Source organism: Chiroxiphia lanceolata, chromosome 1 (assembly GCF_009829145.1).
Source record: "Chiroxiphia lanceolata isolate bChiLan1 chromosome 1, bChiLan1.pri, whole genome shotgun sequence".
NCBI classification, from domain to species: Eukaryota; Metazoa; Chordata; class Aves; order Passeriformes; family Pipridae; genus Chiroxiphia; species Chiroxiphia lanceolata.
The window spans coordinates 30,694,151-30,715,238 of record NC_045637.1 but is presented as its reverse complement, the minus strand read 5'-3'; the positions used below and the strand labels follow the sequence as shown (position 1 = coordinate 30,715,238).

Here is a 21,088-nt window from a genome sequence, read left to right as displayed (position 1 = left end):
AAAACAACACAAACAGAGAAAGCAGAATTTCAAAGCAGGTTAACAGGATTTGCTTAAGCTAATTAGGTAGGCTGGGTAAATTCAATTTGTCAAATAAATCATCAGTGGAGAATTTTGGTGACATTTGTATGTCATTGACCAGATCTGGTAACTCTTTTATGCTTTTGAACACGGATTGGAATGGGACTTCTACTCATGGGCATGTCAGGTTTTTCCAATTTATTTGAAAAATTTAATACATGTCCAATCTTTCCCATCCTGAATCTTGCACCTTCACACAGGATTGCATCCAGTTATGTTTTGGATATCTCCAGAGGAGGAGACTCCACAGTTTCTCTGGGCCTGTTCCAGTGGTCTTCTACCCTCACAGTGAAGTTTCCTTTTTCACTTACTGCATATGGGAACTTTCAAGTAGAAACATGTCACAAATATCCTTCTGTATCTCCCCCCTTCTCTTTGCTGCTGCCTCTCATTGTGTTCTCTTACATGGTAAGTTGGTGTGACAGAGGCACCCTCCCTGCATGAGCAAAAAGCACCATGGCTCAAGCACCACAGACCAGAGAGTCTTGACTGGAATCAGCCCTACTGGGCAGACTGTGAGGACCATGCTGGGCTACATCTTCTCAGGAACAAAGGAGTACAGCCTGTGTCTTATCAGGAGCCCGAAGTGGGACTGGAACTAAAACTGCTACAGCTGCACCCCTGCACATACACCAAGGGAGGGGGGCTGCCTACGAGTCAATCACTTTAGACTATAAAAACCTGTGGTTCCCCTAAGTCCCCTGCGTTCTCCTGCATGCTACTGGTTGTACAGCAGCCCTCTAGATTGTTCATGATCAGGGCTGTGCCTCAAGGTTACTCCTCGAGGTCAAGAGACGCTTTATCCAGCATCTGATATCTATAATGAAGTAAGCAACATTTTACATTAGGTCTAAAATATATTGTGTGCTAGAGTCATTTATATATATCCAGCTATATCACAATTATTAGAAGTGTGCTAAGTTGTAGTGTTTGACTACTGTCTAAATTGTTGTCTAAATCAATGTCTAATCACTATCTAAACTATCATTTAAATCATCATTTAAACCATCGTCAAATCATTATCAATTAATTTTTAAATCATTGCTTAACTAATATTAAATTATTACTTTATCACCATTCGTTTACCAGATTTTCAATCATCAAATCGATTATCATTTTATCATTAACAAAACCTTTTAGTTATCCCCATAACGATTATTTCTTTTAATGCTTTATTTGCAACACTTTGTTTTTTTGGGTTTTGGTTGAGTTTTGTTGTTCTTGTTGCTTAAACAGATAATTCAGCTTTTCTTCACTAGGTGTCCTAGGGAAAAAAAAATCTTTAGCCACAATATGAATTTAGTGCATCTTATGTGCATTTATTTAGTGTATTTATAGTGCATGTTGCTACCAGACAGTAAGGTCTGTTTTTCACAATTATTTTGTTACTTTTTCTGAGGCTTAGACACAAAGATTACCAATAAAATATAGATTCTGAGGCATGTGAAACCTTCAGAATATTAAAGCACTGGATCTACAGAGTTCAAGACAGACAAGGCATCCACTGCAAAAAATATTCATGCAAAGTGTTCAGACAATACATATATTGTTAATGAAACAAGGGAGGAAAGAAACAGAGCTGCCCAGTCCATTCTAGGAGAAAAAACATGCCTTTGTTTTCCCATGGCATTGTTAGACACAAAGAATGCTGAATAAGTGATGAACTTAGTTTTTGTGCGATTAAGTGCACCAGCTGTATTTCTGAATTTGCCTTAATTCTCCCATGTTGTTCTTTCTCAGAATGTAGATTTGAATAGCCACATCCAGCTGCTATCTACTCTAGAACAAGTGAGAGGTTTTTAATGTCATGCTGCCTCAAATCACCATCATTTGAGATATCAGACAGCACTGAAATTATGCTTATGGAATATGACACATTGTAAGCAAAACACCCTAAAAAATACTAGTCTTCTTAATCTCTTTATTACATGCTACTGGCATTATCAAAAGAGGCTAGGACTTTCCTATAAAATCAGAAGAAATCCCCTTCCCAAAGGACTATTTCTCTGAACAGCAAATAAACAGAGGAACGGAAGAAGAAAAACCTTGCTACACAGGAGAAATAACTTTCTCGGGGAATGTTTAGGATTTACAAATTTTTCATCTATACAAGCAAACAATATTAATTCTATCAAGACTACTTTTTTACTTGTTCAGTTTTAGTTTCCTCAGCCAAAGTTATTCTGTAACAAAGGAAAAAGACTATGAAGCACCCTGGTAACTTGCAGGGAAAAACATCCTTTCTTCAAGGAGAAGAATGGCCACATTTAATTAGCTGAAGACATGCTGGTTCCAAGGCCTGTTTTTCATATACAGGATCAGGACACAGATTCTTCCACTGTAACCCTCTTACATAAATGTCTCCTTCCCTGAGGCTGTATTCAATTTAGAACTGGAATAATGAAGAATCAATAGAGGCCTGACAGGGATACATGGATAAATTTTGGCAGTGTCATTATTTTATATTTGGTGAAGCTTTGAGAAAACTTTAGGAAAAGCTTTACATTCACACGCAGACATTATATCTGCCTAGAATGGCAAACTGAAGCAGAATTTTTCAGCAGATTCCAAACCTTTAGTGGCTAAACCATCAGAGAAGCAAGGGGAAGGCCAGTTACCTTTTACAAAAATAAAGATTGATTCAGGCTTGTTTCTGTTTCCTGACCTAGCCTAAATATCTATGCCAATGCTGAAGTAATGAATTTGTTAAAAAAAAGATAGAATTATGGAAAACACTTCATTAGCAAAACCATCCATCTGGAGAGGTGATTTCTGTGCCTTGATATAACAGTCTGTATTGGGTCTGGCTGGGAGTTCACTTCCCCACAGTAGCCCTCACAGTGCTGTGCTTTGCGTTGGCAGCTAGAAAGGTGTTGACAACACACCTGTGTTTTGGCTACTGCTGAGCACAGCACCAACTCTGTAACATTCCTTCCTCAGTCGAGGTGCAAGATCCTGGGACAGGACCCAAGCAGGCCAGCTGACCCAAACTGACCAAAGGGATATTCCATACCATATGATGTCAGCTCAGATATAAAAGCTGAGGCAAGGAGCAGGAGAGTGGGCATTCATTATCTCCAATGGCTGCCTGCTGAGGAACTGTCACACGTACCAAAGCCCTGCTTCTCGGGAGTGGCCGACCATCGCTGCTCATGGGAATTAGAGAATAAACCCTGCTATCTTTCGCTTTGCTTCTGCATGCACAAGCTTTCGCTTTACTTTTTCTACTTTAAATAAACTGCCTTATCCCATCCCACAAGTGGTTTTTTCCACCTTATTCTCTCCCCTGTCCAGTTGAGAAGGGGAGTGATAAGAGCAGCTGGGTGGGCACCTGGCATCCAGCTGAGGTCAACCCACCACACAGTCACATCATGTTTTATTGCAGGTTAATTACTTTGAATAAAATTAGGAAATTATCCAATTCTTAAGATGTACTAACTAAAATTAAAACTCTTCACACATAATGGGATGACACAACTAAGTAAAATGAAAGAACTTGCCACATATTCAGGTTTGGTTGCTTTTCCCTGAAAATAAAATTGATATAAACCTATTCTGCTGCTTAATCATAAGAGGGGATCTTGTTCATAGAAAAAGTCTCAGCAATAAAGAAATTTCAATGTGTTGAAATAAAGCAATTACAGGAGCCACAAAATTTATGGTTTGGTAAAGATAATAGAATTCATAGTTCTTTCCTCCTTATGTTAACCGTTAGAAAATTGAGGTTTGACTGGTTCAGTACATTATAACATTCCTCTATAAAAACCACCTCTCAAAGCTATCAACTCTCTCTCAGAATACTATTTAAACAGCTTTGTATGTCATAAGGAACCACCACTCAACAATCTTTTGCTAACTGCTCTCTATCTGGAAATGAAGACCAGCTCCACAATGTCGTCTTTCATTGCTGCAAAAACAGAGCTGTTGAAAAATCGAATTTACCATGAAGAAAAAAAAAAAACAATCCAGTCATCTTCTGATAACCATTAGAGTGGATAAAAACACCCCATACTTAACAGAAAATAGAGTGGTTCAGGCACTAAAAATTCACTGTTCAATTTCCAGCTTTGTCACAGGTTTCTTATTTGACCTTGCTCATATATCAATGTGCTCCATTTCTCCTTTTTTAAAGTAGATATGAAGGACTCCTTTTCCCTTTCTTCTATCCCTCTGTCCATTAATCATTTAGACTATATCTAAGATACACATATACACCCATATATATAGACTAATCCCTTTGTATATCTGCATGAGGTGACCACCATGATGTGCTCTTTAGTGACGTCAGTGCTGTCAGCACCAGTTAGCTGTTCTCCAGGCTGTAAGACAGAATTACTTTAGAGTTTAAGTAAGCAGACACAAACTGTAGACTGTGTAGGGCTTAGGCAAAAGACAAGGATTTTTATGCTCAGTCTGAGTTTTTCCTCAGTATATCCAGACCCTAATTTTAGGTATTCAAGGAATTCTAAGGACAATCAAAGAGGATAAGAAGTCTCTGGAGAGCCACTCCAACTTGGACTTGAGCAAAACTTAGACACTGAAGGTCAAGGCAAGGCAGCATCTAGGTGACATTATCTTGTTTTTATTATTACGCATATGTACAACATCCAAGACATTGTGGGATCTAGACTTTCTTTGAGAACTTTACTGCACATCAGAGAATATAAATAATAGTTTTGTTTCTATAGATTCAACAGTCACATTGCCTACTCAGAGTTTTAGACAGCATCTCAAAGTCTGCCCAGCAGAATTCTTTCTTAATGAATATTGTAGCACAAATGACAAATCTATAGATAACAAAGTTAATAGAGAAGTCTATTAACTTTCTCTCTTTTACGATAAAAACTACAGGTAATCATCTATCTTAATGAAGGTTCTTGTAGCTGCAAAATTAACAAAAGAATATTATCTGTGCAAAACATTCACCAAACTCTTAAGGCACAGAAATGTTGCTGTTTGTGAAAGAATTTTCTTTAATGTCTTCTTGCCTGATAATTTTCTTTGTCATTGCATATTAATGAGTCATTGCAATTATCACAAAGACCATACTACAAAGATATGTTCCATTTTGGATGTAGTTTTTATTTAGAAAATGTTTGCTACAATAATTACATGGAAAATTATAATCCAAAGTCTCTTAGAGACATTTGAAATAAAATAACTGTAAAAATTGAGTTCATTCCCCCATCTAAGGACAACCTTCAGCTGAAAAGCCCTACAGTAAAGAGCAACATATCTGATAAATCCCTAGAAACTCCGATTCTAGAGCAAACTAAATTAAAGCACGAATTGTATTATTGACTTATCCAGTAACTGTTTTAAGAAAACAAAGGAAAGATATTTTTTGGGGAGGTGGAAGGGAAAGCAAGAAAAAACAAGTTTCTGTTCTGTCTTCCCACCACTCTACCAAAATCTCAGAACCAGGAGTACTTCCTACTTCCCACTGATTTTTAATCTGCTGACTGGGCAATTTTTTTTTCATTTGTGTGAAATAACATTCTTGGTCTCTTCCCACTTCTTTTAGGATGGCCTTTAAAGTAACCTCTTAACTCGTATCTTTGCCTTCTTGGAGTTCTGTCCTTACTCTCTTCCTGTTGTCCTTCTAGAGTTTATTTCAGCCATGGTCTCTCTTCAAAACCTTTCTAAAATACTTTTGGGGTTTCTTTTGCCTATTTAGCTATGCAATCAAAAATCTCATTTATGTACTTATGAATTACCAAAATATTCTTTTTTTGGCTTTACCATGTGTTCTGCTTGTACAAAGTCAGAGCATTGTTACAATAACGAACTTTATATCCCATCACTTTGACTGCAGTATTCATTTCTGTGCATTCATACATTCGTGGGTTTGCATGCAAACCTTCTAGACCTGAGACGGGACATCTTCACAAGTCATCTCATTGCCATCCCTGTTCCATTTGTTTTTATGATGTCTGTAAATATGAATACTTTGGCTGCTCCTGTTTTATGATTCTTGCATATTGGGAAAGACCAGGACTGAAGTACCCAACTGTATCCTACTAACCAGTGTCTTAATCCTTTGAACGTTAGCTACACAGCAAAACATCTCGGTTTGTGGCTGGTTTTGTACTGCACCTACCCTAATCAGCTCCTGATGTAGGTCAAAGCTTTTTTGTGCCATGGTAACTCAAATCACAGTTTTTATTGACATTTCTAGCAAAATTCCCATTTCAAAAAGGAGGCAGTTTGGATTACGCGTACTGATTAGATGCTGTTCATAGCATGATGAAAACTGTAGTTGCTTATGAAACTGAAATGAATAAAACTGTGACTTCGGGCAGCAGCGACAGAGGTCCTATTTAACAAAACTAGAAAATACATTTCGCCAACAAATTTCCAGTTGCAAGTCTGCTGTTCAGATACTTATCCACTCAACTAATCTTTCATTGCCTTGAGATAGCTAGCATACACTGTCCAATGACACTTTTCAGATGGAGCATGCTCTGCTGCTCCACTGTCGTGCAATTTGGTATTACTTCTAGAAGATACTGCCTGTGTTGCTATCCAAGGCTCATTTCATATAATGTAATCTGTCTGACTGTTCATATTGCTACAAGTACAATGAAATTCACACCCATTATAAAATGTCAGTGTTCCACCAATCATACAAATTTTTTCCCGTTTATCGCAATAATATCTGAGCTCGTTAAAACACCTACTAAATCTCTTACAAGTTCTTCCTTGGTAATCCCTTCTCTTTTATCTGGAGGAAGTCTTTGCAGAAGGATTCTGTGACAGTTGTACCTTCCATTCAACTCTTGCTGAAATTTGTACTATTTTTCCAATAGCCTTTTTTCCCCTCATAATACAAAACAATATCTCATTAACCTGTTGTTGAGAAAGTCATCTCCAAAAGATTATTGTTTCATGTCTGACACAGTTTGCTCTAGGAATGTAAACAGACCCAAATAAATCCACAGCTACAGATTGACTTGAAAATGGGATTCCCACTGAGGCATTGAGCTTATGAGTGGGCAGGCACAAGAAGCAGTTACCAATACACTCAGAAACAAAAGAGCAAAACTAAACCAAAAAAATTACAAGTCAACTAGTTTTTATAAAATTATGTTTTGAAAGAGAAGATTCAATAGCTTTGATACAGAATCACAAAATACTTGGTTTGGGAAATAATATTTTTGAGCAGAAAGCCCCAACACCCTAACTGTATTAATCAAAACCACCAAACAGCTTTTGACAAAGCAATTATTAGTAATGAATTTGCCTCTTTTTAGTCTGTGGTGGAAAAAAAACCCATGAAATATACACACCTATACAACAAAGAAAAGATTTCTCAGGAAACTTGCAGATGTCTTAACTTATAAAAGATATTCCTAAGGATGACTATCAACTAATTGGAACTCCAAATGTCCAATGTTGTCCTGACTGCACTAAAGTCAGGAAGCACTACATTTGTACAGGAAAAGGCAGGAGCAAGGACCCAACCAAAAGTTTCAGAATATGGTACCCAAAGAAACAACTGAGAACTGCAAATGCCTTGAAAACCAGAACTGGATATGTTTAACTGCCGCCTACTCACCAACATTTAAAAAACTACAAGCAACCCACAAGCTTCTTTTATTTAGAAAACTAAGATTAGCCACCATCCAAAATTGAGTTTTTTATTTTTTTTTAATTCTGAACTGAAAAGATTTGCCCAAGAATACTGAACAGAAAGGGATACAGAAAGGGAATCAGGAAGCAAAGCTAATATATAGAATCCAAACAGGCATTCTTCAGTCTTAGAAATTATTTTAGATAAAGTTTTAGGGGTGCTGGCATGTTACTGAAAAATCTGCCTAAAACCAAACTATTGCATTGTGCTAGATTTTGGATTAGGAAAATATGTATTTTCTCTGGTCAGACAGACAGCATTCTCATGTTTCTTGGCTCGTTTTAACTGTCTTAGCAGTGAATAACCCAAAGTATATAGAAACACTGTGGCACATTTTTGCTGTCAAATTTTCTACATCTGCAGAAGCACCAGGTTTTGGCAGCTCTCATGGTCTTTGCTTCTCTATTCCCTGTTATGCACTGCAAGTTTTGGTAGTAAAGGTTTTTTTATTTGTCTTTTTTTTTTTTTTAAATTAAAGATCTTATCTGTGTTGCAATAGGCTCTCTGCTGCACTGTAAAATGAAGAGTGGACAATCTTTTGGACACATCTCTTTAAAGGCTTTTACGTAACAATAAGCACCTGGACTCACTGACTCATCTTAAATGGGTTTCTCCACTAAAACAAACAGGTTAAGAGAAGAAATCTGGAATCAGAATTAAAACTTTACAGAATTTAAAATCTGTATCAATGACAGTTAAAGAAATACACTGTACATTAAATGCTAAACATGAATTGAAGCTGAACTCCTAGGAAGGCATCTAAATAAAATGAAATGTGGACACTGCACACAGACCTATACTAAAAATAGCCTCTCTGTTACAGGACTTACTCCCCATTTTGGACTTGACTCTTTTACTCTTGATTATGTTTGCAAATTTTAATCATTTGACCTATAAGATTAAGAGCTGTGCAAGCTTCAAAATGTACTTTATTGTTATAAGAAAATTATTTTCTTCCAAAAATTGTCAGAGTAACTCCAACCAGTATAACAATAAATCTGATGAGCTCTCTTTAGTCCACATGTTTTGGATGAGGAACTGAAATAATCACTAATATTCAAACATATTGAAATCCTTGAAAGTCTGAAAATTACATATGCTCAGAGAGAACTGGGGAGTTTCAACAACAACCACTTCTAAGATCCCATTCTCACAAAATACACTCCAGAGAAGAGTCAATAGGACTTTTCATTAAGTACTTACCTCGTACCAGCTCTGGAAGGCTAAAATTTTCACTTTGTTTATTCTGTGACAGCCAACTCTGTCTATCTGGCTTCAGACTGCATGGCAGATGAAGATGCAAAGCTCAAACGCAAAAGTGACGTGAGCAAAGAATTGGTTCAGATTAGAGGAGTACATCGGCTCAGGCTTTTCAGAAAGAGCTGATGGGATATGGTGACAGGCCAAAATGTCACTTGGTAGTTGTGAAGAGATGAAGTGAAATTGAACTCTAGATCCTCTAATTTGGTTTTTTTTTTCACCATATATTATTAGGAAGTGGGAAATCCCACAACATGGAGAGGAGCTATGTTGAATACTAGCAGAAAGAATGAGGAGCAACTAACATCTGTGGGGGCTGGTGTAAGAAACCTGAAGATGGGAAATAGCTTGAAGATCCAATAGAATGCAAAGATAGAGTTAAAAGAGGACATGAACAACATACATCAAGATTCTTCAGGTTTTGCTTTTCAACTGTTGACAAATAGTTGTGGAAACAAGAGGTAAGGTACTACAATCTCACTTTAATATCATAGAATGGTTTTGGTTGGAATGGACCTTTATAGATCACCTAATCCAACCCCCGTTGGGGACAACTTTTCCCTAGATCACTAGATATCCATTCACACAAGTAAACATATGGAAGACCTATGTAGGTATCAGAATTGTCACAACAGGATTTTTTAAAATTTAAAAATAACAGATTCCCCATACTACATTTAAAAATATGAAAAACAAAGGTTAGCAAGTCAAGAACTTAGAAGACATTATGGCTAATGTCAGAATTGAGATTGCTTAATGTCTTAATTTCTCCCCTGATGGCATATGATTATAACAGCATTATATTGTTATAAGTTATTTTTCCCACTTGGAAGGACGCATTATATCCCAGTTCTAGTAATGTATTTTTAAACATAGAAAATGCTACAATGGGACTATTATTCCTACAAAGTTTAGAAAATGTATAAACAAGCAATGAAGCTGATGGTGGGAAATAAGAAAATAAGAAAACGCAAGCAGGTTGCAATTTAAAGCGTTAAGAAATCAGACTTCTTTGTACTAAGACAATGCTGGAAGCCCCAAGGGAAAAAAAAGAGGAGAACACATCTGTTCCTATTGACGTCAAGGAGGCTATGGGCCAGGACCTGCCCCTGTACACATACAACTACCATTACTTCCAGCTGAAAGAACTTGTAACTTTGGATTGAACTGGGTCTTGCGCAAAAAAGTTAAAACATCATAGTGTTATTAAGTGTCATAAATTACTCTCAGTGTATTTTGTTAGTGCCTAACAGTATCGTACAAACCGAATCTTTGACCAGTCCCTGCCTTGAAAACTTAAGCGTCCCAGTCTAAGAAAATACGCAACTAGCTTAGGAGGAGGATACCGAGAAACACTGGCAGAGGCTTTCTGCATCCAGAGTTTGGTTATTCTAAACTAGTTATAACCAGACCGTATTACTTGAAAATTCCTGTTGCTGTAGATTAGAAAATAATGTACTGAATCCTTTTAAATTCATATTCTTTTGATAGTTATCAAGTGATCAATCAGAATTTACTTAAATAATTATTCCCTCCCAAATGGTTTGGAATGATTGCAGAAATACCTCTCTAAGTATATTTTACTGATGATGGTTTTAGTTATAAGTCTACTTGGATATTGTTGACATTGTAGTTCCTCTTGCAATGTTCTTCTTCATCAGAGGACTTTTGAGTCACTATTTCTGTCATAGATATTACACCACAACCAACTGAACAAAATGTGTTCATTTATTTTATTTACTTAAAGGCTTATAAAGCTTTAATAGAAAGAATAAAGAAAGAAGGAGTAAGGAATTGAAACATTGTTCATGTAGAGACAGCTTAATCTATTTGCTTTTAAAAAATATCTGCAGAAACAATACTTCTAATATCAATATTTTTAAATACTGTCTCTTCTTAGTAGAAAGCCTATAGCAGTTTTTATTTTGTGCATAATTATATTTGTGGGACCTGAAATTATAAATAGTGTCAGAGGGATCAGCTGGGCATTAACTTATTAAGGGGTGTAACTCAGGGTTCTTATGGTGCATTCTTACATAGTATTTCAATATCAGTAAGACTATTTTGATATCCAGCAGGGACTGTACTCTACTATATTCTCCATGGGAACTGTAAAATAATGTTCAGTATCTTAAACTGCACTGCTGGTGACATGTGACAATTGTTTTTTTCTGTCATTTTTTGAGTGCTTATGTAAAATTTTTACCCAGATCTGTTAACAAAAACTGGTGAAATTTTATAAGAACTGCTTATTCATTGTCATGTTTTCATTTAAATGCAGTCTGAGGAAATCCAGAAAAACCCTGCTATTAAAGTGTACATTAGTATTGAGTTTAGTATTAAAAGGGAAAAAAAAGCCTATGGCAAACTATGATAAATAATTTGGTTATAACAGAATTATCTATTGTTCTCCAGGAAATAGCACATTGGCTTGCACTGCAGAGATTCTAAAAGAATCAGAATTTTAGAAGGCATGAAAAGAACTTAACTGCCACATAAGCTGGGAGATATGGGTTCTTTTTTATACTTGGTACAACCAATTTTCCTAGTTTCAGGAATATAAACTTTAAAGAAGCCAGTGTGTAGTAGTCCTTGCATCTTCTTATATTCTTGTACTACTGGCTGCAGTAGAGTTAATTTTCTTCATAATAGCTATGCATGGTGCTACAGTTTGGATTTGATATCAAAACAGTGTTGATAACACAGGGATGTTTTCATTACTGTTGAGCAAGGCTTGCACAGCGTCAAGGCCTTTTCTGCTTCTCATACCACCAGCGAGCAAGCTGGGGGTGAACAAAGGGTTGGGAGGGGACGCAGCTGGGGCAGATGACCCTGAACAGGGATATTCTAAACTACATGGCATCATGCTCGGCATATAAAGCTGGGGGAAGAAGGAACAGGGGGATACTTAGAGTCATGCCATTTGTCTTCCTAAGCAACCATTATGCATGATGGACACCTGTTTTCCTGGAGACGGCTGAACACCTGCCTGCAGAGGAAAAATGTTCAAAGAATTCCTTGTTTTGCTTTGCCTGTGTGTGTGGTTTTTGTTTTACTATCTTTATCTCAACCCTTGAGTTGTCTTTTACTTTCAATTCTCTTCTTCACCCAATTGTGGGTGGTCACTAGCAAGTGGCTATCTGGTCTAAACCACAAAAGTTCTCCATATAATATATGCCTTCATTAGTAAGACGTTGTGTAAATCAGATCCATTTTCACCAACCCTCATTGTCTATGCCATTTTTACCACTGGCACCAAGCAGACTGGTAAAAAAGCTAAGTCAGGTCCAGGGGACTTCATTTTATTAGGAACTTCCTGCAGGTCCTAATGCTCATGAAAAGTCTTACATAATTTCTATATATATTCACATACATATATGTGAGCAAGATTGCAAAGTATTTCCTAACAAGAGAGATTCAGAAAGCTCCAATAAGCTACTAAGTACTGCTATACAATCTATGGCATAGGTTTTTGATGCAGTAAATGAATAGGTAAAAATGAAGTAAAAATTGGCCCATAGGAGTTTACCTTACTCTGTCTTTAAACATAGACCAAGAACTCAGGAAAGACACACACATTCTCTAAGTTACAGAGACAACGAAGTCAAATCTAGAGGCAATGTATGAAAGTATCTTCTCAACTTTACTATTACAATTCACAGTTCATGTATACATGCATATTTGCCTTGTTTACACAATTCCTACAAATTATTCTCTGGATGGACTTGATTCTTGCCATTTGTTCTTATTTTTCAGCAGTCAGAAATATCAGTGGTCACTACTTGACCACTTGATCAAAGTGTCCGTAAGTCAGCGGTTAATTGCTAAAAAGAAAGAGCTTTCTGTAAAACCATTTGTTAATCGTAACACACTTTCTACTGACAACTGTTGCCACAGCAAACTCGAACAGATAAGGTGAGATACAACCAGGTCAACAAAATTCCATATCTATACTAGACACAGTTGATACGTGATAAAAATACACTTTCCCTTCTCAAAACTTTATGACACTGCTAGCTCAGAGTCATTCCAGAATCTCTAATATTTATGAATTTTTCTTTCCTTTGTGATTTTCAGATGTTGAGTCTCCAGTGTATAATCAAAGTTTTGCCTTTTTTTTCCATTAAAACTTCATCCCAGCTCTATGATTTTGCTCCTCATCTGGCTAGTATGTAATTCTAAACATCCTGTATACTGCTTGTGTTTTTTACCCAATTTTAATTAATTTGTACTTACTTACCAAGACCACTACTGAAAATGCATTAAAAAAATCAAATCCAAATTTTTGAAATGCTACCCCTAACTTTTCTCCAGAATGATATCTTAACAGGACAACTTTTTGACATCCTTCATATACCTAATCTTTCACATGTACACCTATCTCTATATTCTATAGTTTATCAAATGGGTTCTTTAGTAAAAACACCCCTGAATTTCAGTGTTGCATGTTATCATCAACTATTTAATGTAACTGAAATTTCCTAGGTCTCTTCTCTTTTCTTAAATATTGGTACTGCCTGACTAACTCCAGGAATAAGGTATTGGCTTTGACTTAAAAAATTTAGATAGAGCTTTACTCCTGAAACTTGAACACGCTCTTGATTTTAATTTCACTGTGGAAGCAGTACAATAATCCATTTATATATATATCCAATTCATTCCCCTTAATTGTTTTTCCTTTGCTCCATGCTTTACTCCAGCCATCAATTATCAAGAAAGTGAGTACTCAGGTTGAGAAAGACAGCGTAGATTTTTTACCCCGTCCTCAATAAGAAAAGAGCACAACTTCATCATTTAGTAATTTCTTTACATTTTTACAAGTGATGCACCTTTTATTATTTATTATTTATTTTAACCATCTACTTTAATGTGAAAGCTGGCAAATCTTATCCTTTCTATTTCTTACCTCTAAGCCTCAGCTTTCTCCTCCTGCTACTTCTACTGTCTTGTTTAAGTCACTCCTTTTGCAGATAAATATTGAGTCTTCTTTATACAACGTTCTTCTCATTTATTAAAGAAATTTCCAGACTTTCACCATATTCAGAAGTTCAACAGATTTCACTATTTTTCCTTCTATTTTCCTGACAGCATACCTTTTTAAAGCTGAAGTACTTAGATTTCAATCAATTTATATTGGCATTCATTTTAAACTGATTGAATCCATAATTACTAAATCAAATATTATATTCTCTGTGTAGAACAGGCTTTGTGAATGTTGCTAAATGATGAACACCTATGCATTTTTCTACTAAAATAAAATCCTATAGGTGTCTTACCCATATGTTCTTCCTTGTTTTTAGCAATTATGTATATTGAATAGTACTAATTAAAACTCTCGGGCAAAGAGTATTTGCTTTTCTTGAGTTTGGAGTGTACTGCTACCAATGAAATAATAATAATTATAATAATAAGTCTTGCTTTTTAACAGATGAAGGATTTTCTAGTATGCTGATCATTTAGTGGATTGTGTTATGAGTTGCTGAACCATATAGCCCAACAGAAGAGAGGCTGCCATAGCAACATTTTCCTAGGTCTAGTCAATAGCAAGTCTGAACACATACTCCTAACAGGCACACACATTCCTAACAGGCACACACACACAGAGTGTACGTATACATAAATATATATATATAAATATACACATGGCCAACCACACAGATCAGTGTAGACAGAAACACTCAAGCAAACACAGATGACAGGAACGGTGAAATCCTGACCTCCTCTCTGGCATGGGTCCCTGTAACCTGAAGTGTGACTCTTGCTGCTGGCACTTGCACCCCATACTGAGACACACATATAGAACAGGGAGACCTCTCACACAGTAAGATTTAGAAACAGAGTCTAGTCTAGGAGAGACTGAGCTGATCAGGTGCAGGGCATAGCCAGACAAGCATACTGACCAGCAGTTTGTTTACACAGGACTAGCCCTATTTACCTCCTTATCTTACCTCCCACTATTTTCTCACACTTGTTAATTCCCATATCATCTCAATCCCTTCCCTTTCCTGCCTTTGACTCTTGCTCTAAACATCCCATGCTAAGCTTTAACAAGCCCAAAATGTTCTCCCGATTATGTGTCCTATGTCCCATGGTAGTTAACACCCTCAGTCTGTGAGGTGACACATGGAGATTTTTGGTTATAGCTGGGTGTTCCCCCAGCTTTATGGGGCTGAGGCTTCCCTGGAAAGGGTTGGGCATGGACTTCCTTTCTCTGATGGGGCTCCCCTGCCTGCCCAAGTGCCTCTTGGTTCCTCTGTGCGTGTGGAGATGACCCTTTAATCACCTAATCTAACACACTGTCTCCTGAAGTTAAATATCATTGTTGAGTTGCTGCCAGGTCTGCAATGCCAATCAGCAGAAGAGGTTCAAGGCAGGAAGTAAGCAGAGGCAGCCCAAAACAGCACAACTGTAGGACTAAGGTGAAAAGCCTTACCATAACCGCTATAAAAATAAACACAATCAATTTCCAAAGAGGAACTTAGGCTCAGAGTTTTTATATTTCTTCTGAGAGACTGTGATTAAGGACTACACCTTAATGAGATTCTTCTCCCTTTTTCTTCTTCCCTCTACTACTACAGACAACCATTCTATCTATAACCAGGCCATCGAAACAGCTCTTTTTGTTTCAGACCTTACCACCATGGAAATCATCAACACTTCCGATTTGGGTCAACTCCAAAACCTTGCTGAGGCACCACTTGACCACCAGGTCAATTAAACTGGCACAGCACCTTGGAAACTCCAGTGTTTGGTTTTTCTGGGAGCTTGTCCAGCATGACTTGTCTTGACTAGACACAACTCTGCTTTGCTCATAAAATATGAAGGGCTCTTAGACTACAGGGATCTGACATGCACTGGCGACATGTATTATCTATCTGAACTGACTGCCTGGTGTTATTTATGCAGCAACATAGCTGTGCTTGTCCTGCACATGGGATGGGTCATGGGATTGTAAACTGTGATAGGAATCCAGCCTTCCTTATGAGCCTGTCGGTTACTCAGTACATGCACAGCACTCTCTGAACAACAAAAATAGACATGGTGCCTACTGTTGGGTCTCAGACATATCAGGACGCCCTTGGTAAGGGAGAAGCATGCCCATGTGACCTTGAGCACAGCACAGTGCCCTTCCTCTGTTCTCCCCTTCCAGGCACAGAGCAGGAGCTGCTGCCAGAGGAACTCCCCTCCGCCCCAGGGAGCGCTGCATTTTTTAGGGGCCCGGGCTGCAAGTGCTGGCGTGCCCTGAGGCCCAGGGAGTTGAGAGTGGGAGCTGGGTGCCCACACACGAGCACGAGCGATTACAGCGGATTTTCCTTCGAACAGTGAGACAGGCACACGGCTCTCCCGGGGGAGGCTCTCCTTCGGCCTTGCAGTGCTGCCCTCCCGCGTTCCCCGCCGCTCAGCCCGGTACGGCCGGGTGAGCCGGCGAGGCGAGCGGCAGACACAGCCCCACCAGCCGGGCGGCAGCGCCGCGCTCCCCACGGCCCGCGGAGGGGACTCCAGGGAGGGGAGGGCTGAGGGGGGCGGAGTGGCCCATCCCGCCGCCGTGCCCGGGGAGGGATCCCCGTCCCGCCGCCAAGCGCCGGGGGACGGTGCCGCCCCCGCAGCCTCCCGGGCAGCCGGGCACGTGCATTCCCGCGGGAGCGCCGGCCCCTCCCGTGCGGGTGCAGCGCCAGAGCCCCGCGGCGCTCGGGCGGCCGGGCAGCGGGGCCGCCTACCCCCCCGCGGCGGGAGCGGAGTGCGGCGGCCCGGGGAGGGGGCGGGGAGGATGACTTCATGCCGCCGGAGCGCCGTGAATTTAGGAGCAGCAGCAGCTGCCGGCGGCGTCGGGATGTGGGGGTGAAGTGACAGAGGGAGCTGCCGCCAGCTGAGGAAGGAACAGCACCGGGCACCCGCAGAGCCCAGGGGCTCTGGGCCGCCACCAGCAGCCGCTGCGGGAGGGAGGGAGGAAGATGCGCTGAGCCGGTCGCTGAAAGGTGAGCGGGAGCTGCGGGCGCGGGGGCTGCGGCGCTGCCTGGCCAGGGGGAACGCTCCGGCCCGGAGCTCCGGCTGTCCAGCGCCGGCACGGACTGGGGCTGTGCTGGCCCGCCGAGCTTCCTTCTCTTTCTCTCTCCTGCCTTCTCCCGCGGTTCCCTCCAAAACCGGCGAGGCTGCTCTCTCCGAAGCGCCACAGTGTTGCGTTTTATCTTTCGTTGCCAGGATGTGCGGTGGCCCCGTGCCAGCCCCCGCTGAGCGGCCCGGGCTGCTCCCGGTGTCCGTGTCAGGAGGGACGGCGCGGCCGAGGGGCATTTTGTCAGTGGCGCAGCACAGGACGGGGGCGAGGGCGGGAGCGCTGTGAGCACTGCGGCAGGTGCGGGACTGCGCCCCGGGCTCCCCCGGGCTCTCCTCGACTCGATGTGCATTCCTCGAGTGATGGGTGACGGGGAAGACATCTTAGGGCAGAAGGATTTCAGGAGAACAGAAGCAAAAAAGGATGTCGTCTCATGTACAGACCTGGATTTGGAAGTCGCTTCACAGGAAACTAAAGAGTGTAGAAGTTGGAGAACCAGCCCTTAACACCAAAATGGATTCTGTTGACTTTTTCGGAGAGTTGTGTGGTTTTTTCTTTTTCCGTTTTTATCATCCAGCACAAGATTCGTGATAAACAAAATAGTAACAAAATTCAGATGAATGTTTGTTATATGGAAGAATTAGTGAGTTGCTCTTTCACCATGTCATCTGTAGAAGTGGAAAAATTAAGAGGGCATTCAAATTGTAGATTGGCCATTGACGTTGCTCATTGTTTGTGGTACGTACACAGGTCTCAACATCAAATGAAAAGTGTTTTTTAATTAAGTAGAAGAGAAAAAAATCTGCCCGGCCTATTTTTTTTTTTAATTTGTTCTTTAAGAAGAAAAGCTTGCCCTAAAGCAGATATGGCAGTACAGGAGGCTAGGGTTGGTGTGCAGAGGGAGATCATTAGAATAAGCACTATCTGCGGTTGTAATGGTTAATAGATCTATGTGGTTTGGAAATGAAAACAGTGAATGTCTCTGGGAAGTAAAGTATTAATCTATTCTTAATGAAAAAGGAAGCAGGGTACTGGAAGCTGAAGGTTATTTTATTCGATGTCAATTTACCTGTATGTTCATCTTAAAGGAACCCTACATGTTCACAGAGAAGCTCAGACAGTTGTGGGATTCTTGGTTGAAGGCTCTGATCATGGTGCTAATGACAGAAGTAGTACTAAGGGAGGTAATGGAGCTGCTTGGTTTCTTGTCATTATTTCTGGGAAGATGTTTAAATACATGCATTTGCCTCAATATTGTTGCTGGGTGTGCAGAAGACGAATGATGGCTACAGAGACAGAAAATGTGTATAAAAGACAATTGAGGCTTCACAAGGCTGAAACAAAGAGTGAGTGATGAATTACAGTGTCCGAAATCAGTCCAACAAGCAAGTCTTGGCCCTGAAGAACAGTCATTAACTATGACCCCATATAGGCTTGTTGGTCTAAGTGCATCATGGCATATCCAACGTATGTATTTCAGGGTAGAAAAAGAATCTCATTTTGTCAAACCTGTATCTTTCATCTACCAGCATTTATTTTGTTCCTGTAAAACACTTGAAAGTGTTGGTTAGGACATTTCTACTGTTTTTTCCTTTCTAAAATAGAGCATGGCTGACTGTCTTAGTGGTTGAAATGTTGTAGTCATTGGCTGATTTCTTCTCTAATTGTGTGTTGTTGAAAAAAGAAACCATTTAGCTGGGTTCAGATGCTTCACATATTAGTCCACCCATTTGATATAAGCCAATTTCTTCACTGAATGGCCACCCGATCAATTGTTGCAAACACAGGGTAGTATGAGTACTCACTAACGTTGACACTATTATCCCAGTAAATTTAGCTCTTTGTGCTTTTTGGCAAACCTAAATAATATTTCAGAAGACTGGTAACATTTTTTAAAAACAACATGGTGTCAAGGATTAATTGGTGAAGAGCCATACTGCAAATTTGAATTAGTTTTGTTTTTATCTTGTGTTCTTCAAAGGCAAATGATGTAATGTGCACGTGTCCATAGGAAAAATGTGTACTTAATTATCAAAGTGAATTTAGTTAAGTGGTGTAACTAGTGTAAATCCACTTCCTACAGATTTCTCTCCTAGAACTCTTCTTCCACCTTCTGTTACTGTAACTTTCAAACCTTTGCTAAGCAGAGAAAAGCATCTTTATTGTGGTTGATCTGGGGCAACAGCCCTGTTGACTGGAAGAACAGCCTAGTTAGCCAGCTGGTCGGTGCTAGACAGACTGGATAGCAGCTGAGATTTAGCTGCCTTTTCCTCAGAGGTTCTGCTGTTTTGGAACACTTCATCTGGGTTAGTTCTTCAAATTTGGAAGAGCTTAATTATCTTTGAGATTTCTAGGCCGCAAGTCAGCCTTTGAAACAGGAGGTTCATTTGCCCAGTTTTATGAGTGGGGGCCATATGGATATGTTTGCATAAAGCTTGTTTCCTTAGGAGAACAAACTGGAAAACCCAGTGACCTTGAATGCACTTGAAGAGGTTTGATTTCACTTGTCCTGTCCACGGGCTGAAATGGAACAATTCAGTTACTAGGCTTTTAGTTGGATTATTTTTTCAAGTTTAAGAATTCCTTGAAGAAAAGCTTGAGCAGGGTGTAAGGGGACAAATATTCAGATATGAACTTAGAACTGTGTACTTTAGCATGTACAAACAATCAACACTATTTCAGCAGCAGTGATACCGTTTATTCTTTTGAAAAACCAATGCATTGACACTTTCCAAATTTACTTCTTGTGCAGAGCTAGCATTTCTAGGAGAGAAGAAATTTCCATCTGAAAAATAAATGCCGGGCATAAACTGAAACTTTGTCTTCTACTATGCAAATGGATTTCATGTTGAACTAATTATTGTCAATAGAACATCTTTATGTGAGTGCCGAGTCAACTGCAAAGGTAGCAATCATTAAGGAGAGCTTGAAAAACTCTAAGATAAGAGTTTTATTAATTTAAAATATATTAGTGGTGGGAACAAGATGGGCATTGATTATCTTTTTATCTTGAATTTGATGTAGTCAAGTAAGTCAGCACTTCACAACCCAGGTAACGAGCCCCTGGTTTACTATGAAATATGGAAATAGAAGTGCAGAGTTTGCATATGCTTCTTGCAACAGCAGGCTGATTTAAGCCTTTCCCTTGAAGGAGATTGCATGTAACAGGAACACAAGCACGAATCCATTTATTTATACTGCTTTCATGATACATTGTGAGCTTAGCTTTGAGGAAGTCTTCATATTGTATAGTCTTATAAAATTACTCTATTAAGACAATATTATAAAACAAAACAATCTGATTGTACTAGAACTGTATGTTTCCAGTACATGTCCCAGTCTTTAAATATAATCTTATCAGAGGAGAGAATAACACAAAATGGACTCTTATAGGACAGTTGGTGCAAATGTCCCAGCCAGACCAAAAAATTTGGGGTTTTTTTCGATTTAATTCTTATGGTAGCACCAGTAAGAGTTTTGTCTTCCCTGACATACTGAAGATACGCTGCATTTCTGAACTGGCCATGTTTCTGTGATTGTAAAATGATTCCAAGGTATCTCTGCCCTTCTTCCCTGGCTGAACCAAGTATAAAACATGAACTCTGAAGAAGAGCTGCAGTGGAAAAATTTCTGTGTTAGCTAGCATGTAGTTTTCTCTAGCACAATTTAGGTTGTTTTCTAACCTTTATTAAAGTGAATTTAAAAATGTTCTATATTGCTGTTCTTTGTCTTTACAGGATTCATAGGGAATTTGACCTGCTTTTATAGCAAGTGCCTGGTCTCTGCACAGTTATGCATCCTTTTCTGCACTAATGTCCCAGTAATTCATCAAATGTGATAGGCAAATAGGTCTAATACCAACATCCAATCTTAGTTTCTCTTACTTTTATCGCCTTTTGTGTCACATCTTTGTTACAGCACTATTCCAGAAGATCCAAAGGTATTTCGAACTTCTCTTGGCAGCTGTTAGCTAGCCCGTAAAATGTGCTGCAGTTTTAATGAGATCATATAGATCTTAATATATCCATATAATTTTATATATTATATAATATATATATTTGCTA

The 21,088-nt window shown here is 39.3% G+C and overlaps 1 protein-coding gene and 1 long non-coding RNA gene across 2 annotated transcripts in view; both read left to right on the top strand.

Moving 5' to 3' along the window:
- The first annotated feature begins 785 nt into the window (after positions 1-785).
- On the top strand, positions 786-11,463 carry LOC116791200. Its single transcript, XR_004358643.1, has 3 exons — positions 786-908; positions 9,209-9,435; positions 11,390-11,463. It is a non-coding gene; the product is annotated as an uncharacterized LOC116791200 (long non-coding RNA).
- A 5,290-nt stretch (positions 11,464-16,753) lies between these two features.
- Positions 16,754-21,088, top strand: part of PKIA (cAMP-dependent protein kinase inhibitor alpha) — a 44,880-nt gene continuing 40,545 nt past the window's right edge. The window contains exon 1 of the mRNA XM_032684526.1: positions 16,754-16,950. The gene's annotated coding sequence lies outside the window, so the exon portion shown is untranslated. The remainder of the gene's footprint in view (positions 16,951-21,088) is intronic.